Source organism: Belonocnema kinseyi, chromosome 3 (assembly GCF_010883055.1).
Source record: "Belonocnema kinseyi isolate 2016_QV_RU_SX_M_011 chromosome 3, B_treatae_v1, whole genome shotgun sequence".
In the NCBI taxonomy this organism is placed as follows: Eukaryota; Metazoa; Arthropoda; class Insecta; order Hymenoptera; family Cynipidae; genus Belonocnema; species Belonocnema kinseyi.
The window spans coordinates 68,194,020-68,203,417 of record NC_046659.1 but is presented as its reverse complement, the minus strand read 5'-3'; positions in this window follow the sequence as shown (position 1 = coordinate 68,203,417).

Below are 9,398 nucleotides of genomic sequence, written 5' to 3'. Positions count from 1 at the left end.
ATTTTTGATACCGAATTTGAATTCAGCGCCCCAAAATCCATAGGAATACGTGTGTCTTGTTACCAGATCCGCACACTTTTTTTGTGTGGCTGTGTAATCATTGAATATATTTTTTAGGATTTATTATTGAAATATGAATGATCAATATTCATCATTTGCTAATCATTTACTTGGAACTGAACAAGCAATCGATCTCTGGTATAAAACTGGTGATTTTGGACTCCTTACTCAACGGCATCTTTAACAGATAAAGATGTATGCGTTTTTGGGCTTTTTCGAATACTTCTTTGAAACTTTGAAATTATGAACTCTTAATTATATGGAATTGTTTATATTGAATTGTACTTACCAATGATTTAGTGTTTCAACAGTTTTTTGGTTGAATCATGCACATACTCCATTTATCAATAGACTAGCTTAAAGTGTGTGTGTTTTTTAGAAGAACGCAGTTTATTTGAAAATAATTAATAATTATATTTATATAATAGCCTACGATTTATTCATACTATCCACATTGAAGCTGTTATGTTTAGGTTTAGCACGCTATTCCATTGTTTGACAGTTTAAAAAATCGTCGCCATAAACTTATAGTTTGCCATGTCCTTTAACTGTCAAACTAAGAAAATGAGGTTCAAAGTTGAATAATAATATACTCTACAAAAACAATATCAAATGTCGAAATAAGTTTATCGGTAAAATATAATTCATGATACAGAACATATTACTACAAATTTTAATACGATATTATAAATGTATTTTAGCTGATGTGGAAAGTTGATAGTATGTCATGTCCAGAAAATATTTATAAATCAACTATTTATAATGAAACTCTTAAGTAAAAAGTTAAACAGAATGACAATTTACATTATTCTGTCATATTAAATATCTATAATTAGATGAGTTATTCGCAAATTATTGCATTTTTAGTCTTATTCCTTTGGTTACTTATCAGGTTAAATATATTTTTAAACATTGTTATTTTTCAAATAGAACTTAGGTTATCCATATAAATTATGCACTACAAAGATGGCATTTTTTAATTTATAGTAATGCAAAAAAGAACATGGCGTACTATAATACTTTTGATTAACGTCACTATTTTAATAAATAATTGTACCAGTTTTTGAAATAAATTTTAGAGAAAAATTCACTAAAGTTTAACCCTTACCGACTATAAAATAAAAATAGATCTAAAATTTCAAAAAGTGGACATGGCGTAGTATAACTCTAGTGCACGGTCGTATACACAGGTACGGGGACTCTCGTGGAAAGGGATGTTCCCTTATTGAAGCTTCCGGTTAATTAAAAAAATTGCTGCTAGGGGGTGTAATATTAGAGTAGAGGCATATCAATTTTAAATTTGAACGTAATAAAATCAATGTTTTCAACATGTATTTAATGACTAAAATAATATGGACGCACTTATAAACTTAGTGAAAGTAATACACGTATAAAAAAGCTTAAACATGATAAGATTGAAAATGAATTTAATTAGGTTAACTTTCAAAAATATAAAACCTTAAAAATAATGCAACGAGATACATTAATATTTATATCCAATTTCCTTAACCCCCGATCCTTGTTACCTACTCCGCCCTAACACTTCAAAATGGCGGATCCAAAATGGCAGCCATATTGAATTTTCAAAATCTGACTTCATATTCTTAATGAGCAACCTCAAAAACCTATATATAGATTTTTTCGATCGAATACGATCACTTATAAATTAGGCTTATAGCCTCACATATGCTATATAGGGTGTTTTAACGTTGTTACGAAACTGCGAAAATACTTAACTTCAATCAATGATATATCGATGAAAAAAAAGCTATCTTGAATCTGAAAACTGGATTTCAGAGGGCAAGGGTGCTCCTTTGTGATTCTTTCGCCCGTTTTTGAAAAAAAAAAATTTATTCAAGATGCTATGTAACCTCAAATATAGCAAAAAAACGGTGTTTTTTGCACTTTTAGGTTACAATATCTCGAAAACTGAGGGTGATGGAATTTTTCTGAGGTCGGATTCGGATTCAGCGCAGCAAAAACCTTCGGGTATACTAGGTCTGGTCTCTGGTTCCGGACCTTTGTCAAATTTTGTCGGCCTGTGTAATTCATCCTTCTTCATCATATTTGACGCACTTTCCAATAATAATCTCATCGGAAAAAATGCATTTTACATACACTTGCTGCAGATCGGAAAACAATAAGACCGGGCACACAATATTCCCATTCTCTTCAGAGTATAGGATCACTGGGCACTTTGAACGTATTTCTTTTTCCTGTAAATTTATTACTGTTTCCTTCGCACTTTGACGCTGAACACGCAAACGGCATTTTTCTCCAGATTGCACATCGGCAGTGGACTGCATCAATATTTTTATTGTGTCAGTGTCACTTCGACTTTAAGGCTAGAAACCGTTTTTACATTTTCAAATATTTAGCTTATGTAAGGGAAGATCCCCCACCACGAGAGCCCTCGGGCCTGTGTAAACCATCGTGCTCTAGGACGAAGAAATATAGTCTCTTAAACATGAAGATGTTCCTTTTGAGTTTAAAATTATGAATTTTATACTTTAGATTAAAATGTTTGCATTTTGAAATTCGTAGTGTGCAAATAAAAAAATTAACCTTTTTTCAAGACCTAGTTTCAAGATCCTAATTTAAGAATGTTTTTAATTTTTAAAGAAAGTTTAAAAGTGTTTAATTTTTCAAGTTGCAAGTTTGAATTTAATATTTTTTATAGTTGACGATTAGCAAGCATATAATTTTCAACGATTTTAGATTATTTAAAATTTAAAGGTTCGAAGGTGTAAAATTATTTTAATTTCTAATGGTGTAAAGGACTATTAAATTTATAAAATTTGATTTTATAATTATGGTTTTAAATGCGCATTTATGAATTTTTTTTTTGAGCCTTTAAAAACATTTGTTGCTTCAAAAGAGATGAACTTCAAAATGGATGGTCTAAAATGGAAGTCAAAATAAATTTGACTCTTTTTAATTAGGGGTTACTTTCTACACTAAAAGTGAAGCTTAGATTTTTTTCTTTGTATACCTTCAGTCTGCAAAATCAATATTTTATTATTTATTTCTCAAAATAAGCATTCAGTAGGTTTTGAGCTTATAATATCTTATATGGCAACTTATAGCTCTTGCAATATTAATTTAAAAGATCCCGTGTTGAAAGTATCAGTTGACCCCTGTATGGGCCATCGTAATTTGCCCCTTTACTACGTTGGCTAACTATGAGGGGCTCACATAGTTCCGACTTACAGTAGTTTTTCCCTTTATTGGTCATTAGTGGTTATACGGAAACTAAAAAAAACAGCAAGATGAACCTTTAATTTATTACAATTTGGATTCTACGTTAAATTTTCCGTAAGAATGTCGCGGAATAACTGCAATAGTTTATTATTAACGTTAAAAAATGCAATAACTGTCATTAACATAGGCTATAGAAGACTTCAAGCGCATCTTCTTTCAGTAGCAGCATACTACATAAGGGAATAAATAACACCTCCTGTTTGCAACAAAATTTCAATTATACATCGTAATTTTCTAAATGTTGAAAATAATTTACAAAATAATTCACAAATAGGCGAATAAGCAACGTTTTATGCGTAATTTGTTAAGTGTGCTGGTGAATGCGAGATGACGTCGAAGGGAATCATTAAATCGTGGAACAGAATGTAACAGCCGGAGTCGAACCGGGTCGAAAATCTAGTCAGTCAATGAGATGACAGGAAAGACGGCGAAATTTGGCGCTAAATTACAATTGAAATGTATACTTTCTCTAATTCAAGATTCATAGGACTGAATTATGATTATTCGAAATATTTTAGCATTAAAATTAGTAAATTAAAAACAAAATAAACCTATAAAAAATGAGCTGATGAAATTTTCAGAACTAAATTGTTCATACAATACATTCCTAATTTTTAAAATGTTATTACAAATGTAAAACCCTAAATTCCTTGATCTATTTTCTATTCTCATAACCCGGTTCTTATAAAAAAGTAAATATTATTCCCAAAACAAGGTAAAACAGCTAACGATAAAATTTTTTTCTAAATTTTTTATAATGAATTTAGTCTTTGTTTCTGGTGTTTATTTTTGTTTAACTCGGCGTTGAGGCATGGAAATCTTTGTTTTGTATAAAAAAGCAAAGGGGCCCAGCTATGCGTTTCTACAGTGGACCACCATTTTGGGGCCTCTAGAGGGCCACTGATCAAAAGAGGCCAAGCTGGGTAATTTCCACACAGAATGCTCTTTTTACTAAAGTTACAATACAGTTCTTCATGGTGTTTCTATTTAAAATAAGCATTATTAATGACCTGAAAAAAATTCTTGTTTTTCTGATTAAAAATTTTTTAGTTTAAAACACCTGCAATTTTAAATTATTGAATTTTAAATGCTTTTATTTAGAATTGATTCGATTATAATTGCTAGAGGGTGGCTCCGACAGACTTGTGACCGGTTGGTTGCGTTCTCACTTTTCTTTCCTCTTTTTATTTTGGTCCAGAGGGAAAACGAATTTCGTTCTTTTCTTTTTTAGAGGAAAAGGAAAAAAAGGGCAAAAGTTTTTTCTTTCATATTGCAAGGGGAACATTTTATGGTGTTTTTTAAAATTTGGTCGCTAGATTCTTGGTTTTATTTTCATAAATTCTTTACATTAACTTGATTATTGGACGTTAAAAAGGATTTTAAATTTCATTTTAATTTCATTAAAAATTTCTTGAATTTAAAAAATGGTCTCTCTGTTTATAAAATTCTTTTATAACAATAAAATTGTACAATAAACAAATTATTTTTCTTTCGTGTATGCTCAAGTTGTAATTAATTGAATTTTTTAGATTTATTAAAAAATTCGTGTATCTTTATAACATTATAGGCAGTTTTTTAAATTCTTAATAAATAATAAATAAATAAATACATTGCTTGATAAATCTCAAAATAAAAAAATCACATTTATGAACACTTAAAATAAAATTGAACTTTGTTCTGCAACAAAAACTTTTAAAAATCTGCACACAAATCTTTTTAAAATTTCATAATAAAATTAAATTTTGTAATTCACACAGAAACGTCTAAAGCGTAAACTAGATTTGAACCGAGTGATAGCATATGGAAACCGAGACAAACATGCTTCCGAAATCGGAGGTTTATATATTGCATATTTCTGTAATTCTAATTATAAACTTCTTAAGGTTCACCTTTTTTCATCTATGCAGGTCGATTCACGATTTCAAAGTATGCGCGACATGGTTTTAACTCTCAGATCAGACAACTCAGCGGTGCCTCCTATAACAAATTAAAAAATCACGTACATTCTTTGTTTTATCTTTTTGATATTATTTTACAGAAATTAATATTTTCTTTTTTAGTTTATGGAAGAAGGCACTGCTAAGGGTTTGTGCTTAAACTGCATTGTTAATTTCAGGCAATTTTTAATATCCATAGTTAAGCCCTATATTAGATACCCCCCACTCCCCCGGGACCCCCTAAAAAAAGAAATGTTGTCGCTGGTTAAGCAAAAATTTCACGTTTATTCTGCATTTTTTGCGTGAAAAGCATAACTTTTTAACAAAACAGTTGAATTTTTAACTAAAAAGACTATCTTTTTAAACAAAAAGTGAAATTTTCAACTGAAGAAGATCAATTTGTAACAAAAAATGGAATAGTTAAATTCTCAGTAAGAAAAGTTCATTTTCAACAACAACAAAAACGATTCTTAAATGAAATAATTCAAGTTTCAATCAAAGAGATGAATTTCCAACTAAAATTATGAATTTTTTTAAAAAAGATTATTTTTTCAATCAAATAGTTAGATTTCATACCAAAATAGTTGTATTTTGAACATAGAGAAACAAATTTGTTTGCTAAAGAATGATGACGCTTTAACAACTTTATTGAATTTTTAACCAAAATATAATAGTAGACAGTTTAACAAAAAAAAGATCTTTTAACCAAAAGTAGTTGCATTTTCTTATAGGGTTCTATTAATTCAGTTTCCATTTATGCAAAAATAAATCGAGAAAAAATGCAAGTTTCGTGAAAAGAAGGGCAAAACTCTACCTAGGGCGCGCTTCTGTTGGGTCTCGTGCTTCGCGCTCGATATTATATTTATCACACAGATCTTTTAAAATTGAAGGGCAATGCATCGGAAATTGTGATTTGGCTATTGTGAGTTCTGTTTTGTTAAAGTTCCTTCATCTTTAACGAACACATTCTCATAACATATTTCGTGCTTTGGACGCGATTTTGTCTTAAATGCAAACTTTTTTACGTTATGTTCAACATGTGTATATAAAATGTAGAGGAGAGTACTCGAATATGAGATATTCTCGTAATATGGGAAAGCGGGGTATCAGCTAAACTAAGAGACCCACTCTGTTGTTTCTATCACTAACTTGTAGCCTCAGAAGAAAGAGTAATTTCGTGGTATAGTCCATTTTTCATTGGACTTCTAAAGATTATAGGCGAACTTTTTGTGAAATCGATGGTGGTCGAGTTCTTGGAAGAGAATTCTTTAAGCCCTATTTATTATTCATTAAATATGTATTTGGCAGTAAAGTTTGTCTGGAGTGATGGGGATTGAATGACTAAGTAGGAAAATATCGACAGTGTTGAAGTTTTTCATTGTACAGGTCAGGGATATTAAGTGCATAGTTTCATGGTATGGTTCTCATAATATGAGATACCTGTGGTTTTTTTAACACTGTGGCTGCGCGGGGGAATTTGATTACAAAAGTGTTTGTGAGTACTGTAAAAACTAAATATATCTACATAGCAGTAAATTTATACTTCGGAAACATAGAATGAAGTTTTTCATTGAAAATAATACTTTATTTTACATTTTATTAGCTATTTCCTGGGCAATCTCATATTATGAGAATAGTTTGACGAGTTTGGAAAAAGCACTTTTTTACATTTTTTGTATTTTCAGCATAAAAAAAATTTTTAATAAATTGTTTTATTTGAGCTTCTCATGACAAACTAAATTTTCTTTAAAATTACCTATATTACTTTTAAATTCAGTACATAGAATTCCGACAATCACGCCAAATAGAGTTGGTATCTCATATTTGAGTACTCTCCTCTATATTACATTTATTTCTGTACCTCGGCCTGGATTGCTTATTTTATCCTCAGCTAGCCTGAAAATGTATAACATTTCCGTAAATGTATATTATTACGATTCATAATATGCATTGGTATTAAAACATACGTATATATTTTCATTGTCTGACTCTTTATCTTTTTTCCAAACATTTTAATTTTTTATTTTTAATGTAATTTTTTGCGAATAAAACAAAAGCTACGCACAAGCACATGTGTCTGCAGAAATATACATTAGTGAAAAATCTGGTTTTCGGGTTCAGAAGGTCTCAAACCGTGGACATTTGACAAAAACGGGGAGGGGGGGGGGCGCAAATTCTCCGATCTTGGAAAGAAGTTCGGTAGAAAAAGGTTTTGGAGACACCGAAATTACTCTATTCTCAAAAAGGGATATGAAAAGACGAAGGGAGTGATACTCGAAGGGGAAGAATGTGATTAGAGATAGGTGTCGGTGAAGTCACCTTACCTGAAGAAGGGATATAAAAAATAGTTTAGGTGGCCTCCTGAATAAGCAGATTTTGTGAGGGGGGGGGGGGGGGCGCTATCCATATTTATCCTTCCCTAAGAAGTACAAAGAATAATGAGTGGGTGTCGATGAAATCATCAACAGTTTCGTCATCATCGCAAGCCTCGTTGTTTATATAATAAAACTAACCAGTAATTTACGTAAAAATAAAAAGGTAAATTAATTAATTTAAGTAATATAATTAAAAACAACTCTAATACAATTAAAATGCGTTTCAGAAATATTTCAGATGAGAAACCTCTTAGAAAAAATTAAAAACGACTAGCACGTTTAGACCAGTGAACCGAAAGTGCGATTTTTTAAAAAATATGCTCAAGAAGGAAGACAGCTTACATTATTATACACTGGTGACTTTTCTATAATTATTAATTTTCGTTCAAGGAACACGCCAATGCCTAATTATGAAGAAATTTTCTTAGTGCAAAGATATTTATGAAGTAGTTAGAAATAAGAAAAATGCATGAAAACCATTTTTCTTCATTTGATGTGATGTATGATTTATTTAGATATTTTGAGTCGCCATCTACGGCTCACTTGTTTCCTATTTTTGCTTCTCACTTTCACCGCAAATGCTTGACTCCATTTCTCCTTCATCAAATGGAATCAGATCCAAAAAGTATGCCTTGCCTGAGGATTTTGGCATTGATCATGAAAAATATTATGTATTTATATTTATAGTATTTACCTCAATTTCACGATATCGGCCAGTATTGATTGTCTGCATTTCGTTTATATAGAACATGCCTGCGCAATATTCTCAGCAATCGGGTGAGCATTTAATAATAAATCAGGGTTCCTAAAAAAGCCTAATTTGGAAATATTTTGACTATCCCTACCTTTCCCTAAACCAATTTTTTATTCTTTCTGAACAAAACAGACATAAATTTTTAATTGAAAATAGTTGAATTAATAAAAAAAAGATGAATATTTAAAAAAATAGTTGCTTTCTCCACTAAAAAAGATTTGTCAGTCAAGAAAAAGCATTACCCTAAAGTGTATAATTTTCAAACCTATTAGACGAACTTTCACAAAAATAGTGAAATTTTTAACAAACAAAAAAAGTTTTTAGCTAAAATAAATTGTCAATCAAAAAATTGAATTTTTGGTAACACAGGCATATAAGCTATAAAGGGTCTCTTTTACCTCTGCAAACGGAGATAGAAGTAGAAGTTTTCAGACTAACGTGACATCAGAAGTCAATAATGGTCATTTTTTCACTCTAGGGAGTACTTCTTCTTAGAGAAACTTTCGAGAAATTTTTTATCATTTATGGTACCTTGGGTTATTGGCAAGTTCACGTGAATTACCAATTATTTCAACATTTCTGAAAATTTCCGGTTATGGGGCATTATTCCTCAACTGCCCCAACTCAAAAAGTCATGTTTTTCGATTGTCTCTAAATTCTGGGAATATGTTTACCTACCCAACAGTAGTTAATCCACAAACTTATAGACCAGGATTACCAACCCTCCCCAAGTGAGGGGAGGTTGAATTTTCAACCCCAATGCCTGCAGGGGTAAATTCAAACGCCTGTAACTTCCTTTCTAATTACGCGATTTGAAATTTTTATGAGGGTTTTGGAAAGTGCTTTTTACACGATTTCATCTTATGTTATTATTTATAACAAAAAAAATTGTTTAAGTAATTTTTTCAATAATCAATTGTTTATTTAACTTTTTTCGCAATTTAGGCATCTACGATTTTTTTTTAAATAGTCTCAAAAGAAAGCTTGACTTTTTTACTATGAAAAATGTCT